This window comes from Apis mellifera, linkage group LG4 (genome assembly GCF_003254395.2).
Source record: "Apis mellifera strain DH4 linkage group LG4, Amel_HAv3.1, whole genome shotgun sequence".
Lineage (NCBI taxonomy): Eukaryota > Metazoa > Arthropoda > Insecta > Hymenoptera > Apidae > Apis > Apis mellifera.
In genome coordinates this window covers 4,498,110-4,504,109 of record NC_037641.1, presented here as the reverse complement: position 1 = coordinate 4,504,109, position 6,000 = coordinate 4,498,110, and the positions used below count along the sequence as shown (strand labels likewise).

General features: G+C 35.0%; 1 long non-coding RNA gene across 1 annotated transcript; it reads right to left on the bottom strand.

The window, feature by feature from the left end:
* Positions 1 to 638: 638 nt before the first annotated feature.
* On the bottom strand, positions 639 to 4,474 carry LOC107964265. Its single transcript, XR_003304523.1, has 3 exons — positions 3,982 to 4,474; positions 2,585 to 3,895; positions 639 to 735 (listed from the first exon to the last, which is right to left on the bottom strand). It is a non-coding gene; the product is annotated as an uncharacterized LOC107964265 (long non-coding RNA).
* Between the last annotated feature and the right edge of the window lie 1,526 nt (positions 4,475 to 6,000).

Genomic DNA, 6,000 nt, shown 5'->3' with positions numbered 1-6,000 from the left:
CGTATTTTAATTATTTAAAGAAGAAAATATCTTTTCGAAAACGACGCTAAAAACCTGATTAAAGAAAGAATATATATAGATTAAAAGAATGAATAATAATTAATTATTCTTTGATTAAAATTAGATTTTGAAAGCATTTGTTACGATCCATCCGACTTTTCCTCGAAATAAATGGAGAATAGTGTCAGACCAGGAATTGAGCAATAACCAGGAAACCAGACTAACAAAGAGGAATCGTAGGAAGACGATATTGTAGTAAAGTTGTTGGCACGAGACGTGGTTGTCCAACTACTCCAAGGCGAAAGCAAACTGCAGGCTTATTTCAAGCGGTGACTTCCGTATCCGACTTCCGTTCTTGCCCGGATTCCTCGGAATATCCGCAGGAAATTCTTCGTGCTTTCCTGCTGAAGTTTCAAAAGAATTTCCCCACCCCCGATGGAATACATTTTTTAGTTATATCGAATAACTAAAAATTGTTTCTTTGATAAAAGAAATATAAGTAACTTGTTTTTTTTTCTACCAAATTTTATCAAATTTGCTCAACATTGAAAACAGCTGCAAATAATAATTTAGTATTAAATATTTTGAAAAATTTGGAATTTATTTAAAATTATGAATTATTTTTACTTACCCTGTTCAATTGGAAAGAATTGAAAAAATTATTGAAACAAGATTCATAGGGAAAAATTTCTTACTCAATTTTCACTTTTCTCGATCGTTGTTTGATCTTCAAAGCTAAAAAAAAAAAAAGAATATTAGAAAAAAGAATAACTGCTATTCGTAACTTGTTTTTTTTCTTATTAAACGTTAGATAAAGATATCTAAACATTCCTTATTAATTAATATAGACCACAAGCAAATTCCAATTGTTATTGCCAGCTCAAAGTGTAAAAATTCATCTTGATTATCTCTGATTTTATCTCTGATGCATCGATGTATTTGTCTATTTCTCGATTCAATTACCTCCATCCGATTAATTAACGGGTTAGGCTGTTTTTTCATTTCAGGATTTCGATCGAAGTACGGTGAAGCCTTGTACAGCAATTGATTAACATGAGGAAATGCGATTCGTAGTTATGCGTAATAGAAAGCGGTCATAATGGGGTACAAATTGCCATCGCGTGTCATATTAAGAGAGGAACAGGCCATAACGTGTCTGATATAATTTATAACCAAGGCTCCAGGATGAAACTGTTCGTCCATTAAATATCGTTTCCACGATCGACGGTTCTAAACGCGATGACGAACCTTCGGACAAACAGATGCGCGTCCACGAAACGGAATTACTAATTACGCGTTTCGTAATGACGCGTAATTGCTCTGCTCTCGATGGATGGGCATCTTTTAAATAACAGTCATATTATTAAAACGTCGGCCATGCAAAGCGAATGTTGAAGTTTTGAAATGGAAAGAGAGAGAAAGAAAAAGAGAGAGAGAGGGAGGGAAGAAGAGAGCTTCAAATGTTACGTAGATTTTAGTTTAATTTTTGGACGGGTGGAAATAGCTGTACGTACACTCTTGTCCATAAGTCATCAGACGTTTATTAATTTTAAACATTAAACTGTTATTAACTGTGTTAATACATTCATGTTTTTATTAAAAACAGTTATAAATTTCCATTTATTTAATATTTCTCGTGACGTATTCCATCTCCAATATAAATATAAATTATATATTATAAAATTAAAAAAAAAAATGTGCTCGAATCTAACTTGAAATTGTAAAATTTTTTTTATTTAATATAAAATATAATAATTTATTATCTCGATGAAATGGATTTGAATTAATCTGTCTCTCGGATATTACTCGATATTATTTTATTTATTTTATCAACATTTAAAATAATATTCCTTTTAATATTATATTACAATAATAATGTATAATAATAATATAATTAAATTTACAAAAGCCACAAGAATCGATAAAAAAATTACTAATACATTATTATTTTGAATTAAATATCTAACAATTTATGAACATGAGTGTATACGAATTTGAATTAATCGATCAGAAACATATCAACCAATTATTTCCAACATTCATTTATCCTCCCTTTATCGAATTTTTCTAACTCGCGATCGTTTTTGATCAATTTATAGCCACGTTTTTTTCAACCGTATTGTAGCATTAAATGGTTAGTTACAACGAGGATAACAAGTTAAAGCCGATATCTTTGAAAATCAATGGCGATCGAATCGAGCCAATAAATGAACGCATCTCTGTAATGCGTTTGTATTACGTTCACGTTGAAATTTTCTCATTTAATTTCTGAAACCTCTGAAGCATCTTCCTCTTTCATTACATCATAGAAGTTGCGTTACATCATGAATTTCGAAGTACGACTCGTTATTTTAAATTAAAATATATCGATAATGGAAGCCCAATATTGGTAATGGAAAATATAATTCCTTAATTTTTCTTTAAATAGCACGTAAGATCAAATTCTGACAATTCATCGATAAGAGAGTGAAAGGCGATTCGATTTTCTGTCAATTTAGATTTAAAAAAATTTAAATAAACGAGAAGTTACCGAAAACTGGGCTATCTAATTGCCAATAAAACATGTAATCGAGACAGTTCATACCAGTTAATTTATCCTTTGATTAAACGTCTGTCCTCTGTCCGAATCCGAGTGCATCGACCACAGCATTTCAGGATACAAAAGCTTATCCCCCTGCTATTGTTTTTCCATTAACCTCGAAACGATTAGATTATTCGTGCTTCTTGTACGAAGTGTAAACGATGAATTGAAGCTTAAAGTTGGACAACAAAAGTGATGGATAATGTAAACGTGCAACGACAATGCACGTACGATCCGCCTTCGATATAACATTACAAGATGAAGAGGGAATCCATCGATCATTCTTGAGTTAAATTTAGTCAAAGATCTGTTGGCACGACCTGTAAAGGATTTCCGATCGAACTTAAGATCTGAAATTCTATTTGGAATAGAATTGGGGAGGGGTGGATCCTTGGCCGGTTCGTCGACTTAAATATCCGAGACTTTGATCGATTGATTTCAGTTGGAAGTGGAGGAAAGTGATATAAAATGTGAAGTTAACGTTTATTTAATGGGAGTGGCGTTCGACGGCGTTACCTTACCTTATTTGAAAGTCAAATTAAACGGGTAAAAGAAGGAGTAGCAACGATCGTAACGAGGATGAATGGGAAACCGATGGTTGGCATCGGCCACGATCGATAAGAAGAGCTGAAAACGACACCGTGAATTCGTAAAAGTGTCGAACAGGGAAATGGTAAACAGAGGTGGCAGAGATAGCATCTAAATGCACAACTTTCACTCGCATCAGCCTCGATTTACGTTCTTACTTCCCATTTCTTACCTCACCAATGATTTATTCCGTATACGTAAAATGTTCATCGACACGGAACAATTAAAATTCTGAGATTTATGCCAATTCATATTACTTCATGAGGCTTGATGCAAGTATCTGCTCAATATAAATTTTGATAATTATATAGGAAAAACACATCTTATCGATTTCAACGAGCATAAGTTGTTGAGAAGAGCACTTTTTTCCTCGATGCTTGCTATTGAAATTTGATTTTAATTATTGAATCGATATACCATTCATATTTACCCTTAAACTCGTTAATTGGAAAAACAAAATCATTCGATACGTCCTTTCATCAGGAAGCAACAATCCGAAAACTTGACCAGATCCATCCGTATCTGCATCAACCGACGTCCCATTCATGAACTCGACCTGTTATCGCAGTCGTAGTTGCAAAGTCGGCACCGTTATCAGCGATGTTCACGAAGTCACGAACGGCCGATGTATCTCTGTTTCTGACTGATAGCCGTATGACGAATAGCCACCACGTCGAGAGCTTCCGTTTTTCGATCGAGGATATCACGCCACCTGTATATATTCCCCTGTTTTGGGAAAAAATTACGCTCGTTCACCTATCAACGTGTCTGGAGTCTATTTTCACAAGATAACAGAGATGTGTCACGCATACCTTTCTCGTATCTCTCTCTTCCTCTTCTTTCTTCATTCCTTCTTTCCCTCTCTTTTCGTCCTTACGTGCTTTACGTTTCGTTTTAAAGGCGATCTTTTATAGAGACAATGACGACATTCCATGCAATCTAGCGTAACGACCTTTGATGTCGAATCTCCCCGCGGTCGATGAAGATAATGCTCGTGTCTCTCTCTCGGCCGTGACCCGAGTCGATGGTATCTCGTGATAAAAAAAAAAGAGAGAAAGAAAGGAAAGGAAAAAAGGAAAAACTAGTTAACGAGCTTGAAAGGGGTAGATAAAGCGTTGGCACGAGTCACCCAAGGTGTCATGTTAATTACGCTTAATACATATCGTTGAGCACAAGAAATAGAAAAAAGTGATCCTCTGATTCTGTGTATTTGCAACATCTAGAGACATCTAGCGGCTAATAAACGATGTATGTTCTATCTATTGGCTAGGAAACAAAGAAACGTTATATATTATATATAAATTACGTATTAAATATTGAAGATTGATGTGTACCTGAAGATTACCTGTTTCTGATCGAATTTATATAATTAATTGTACCTTGTTTTAAGAAGTTTCTCCAGGATACGAACAGAAGTTGTCAATCGTAGAGAATATCCTCGTTTCGAAGAGAACAATGATGTTCAAAGTCGTTTCTCGCAGTCAATTCGACAGCGATTTATTATCGCTGCGATAATGGAGGAAGAGAGAAGGATACTTAGAAATTCGCTGCATTCACCGTGGTGCATCACGTCAGGCGGAAATCACGCTTCTCTTTCTGGTTTCCTTTAGAAACTCCATTCCGTATCGAAAAATTCACATCCATCAAAATCCTCTTTTCTCGCTGTCAAAATTTATTCCTCTCTTAAATTTGTTCCTATCGTTTTCGAAAACTTGGTCCATTAATACGGTTGTCCAATCGTTAAGTATCGAACACCGAACTTGGGTCATTAATATCGATGGATAGTAATGGCAGCAATCATATCGCGAGCGTAGAATGTTAAATCAAATTCGAATTATTTTTTAATCCCTTAAAATAACATAATATTTTCACCTTTTCCATTCGAAAATATATATTGTAAACCTGTTTTTTTAAACAGTTACGAGCCGAAAAATGGGTGATAAAATTATCGTTTCGTATCTCGTATATAATTCCAAACAAAATATACTTTTCTGACTCTCTTTTTTAATTACTGATTAAAAAAGATTTATTCATAATTCATTCGAATAACCATCGTACGAAACCATTTGGAAAAAAAACCTTGTTTCGAAAATAAATCCTAGGAGGATCAAACGTCGAAGAATGAAACGAATATTTTATTACGATATATGAGCACACTCGATCCCATCACTATCGATGAAACATCACGCCCCTCTGCTGGATATTATTGTATTAATTGTAACAAAGCTGACTTTAACGCGATAAAAACCCTATTATTATTATTATTATTTTCGGAAGCCTCGAGGCTGGCTTTGTCGTAGATCGGTGTGCATTAGTGCAAAGTGAATCCAACCCCTCCCCTTCCCCTGGAACGTGTCACGCCATTACGAGAATTACCAGGGTGCGGCGCCCCCGATGTTTTTCTCCGTGTTACCGTAAAATTGCCCCGTTTATCGGGATTCATTGTCCTCCCCATTGCAGTCCCGTATTCGCACGATGCAACACCCCGATTGGACGAGAAGAAGGGAGGGATGTGAAACCGGTGTCGACTGGCAATGTCGAATTAATTTCCGTCGCGCCATTGTCACCTCGTTCCACCGATAAACGCTTTCGAGGAGTGAACGCTACTGTTTCGATTCAACGTGTCATATAATTGGCTTTCTCCTTTTTTTTTCTCCTTTTTTTTTTTCTTTGACAAACAATAGATGAGTTCCGCGTCGATTGTGAATCTGGAACAAGGAAGTATGTTAGATTTTATAAAATTTATTAGGAGGAATTACAAATAAAGAGCAGACAAAATTAATCTTAAATTGTCTTTAAATTATTTTTATTGGAACGAAAAAACATTTATA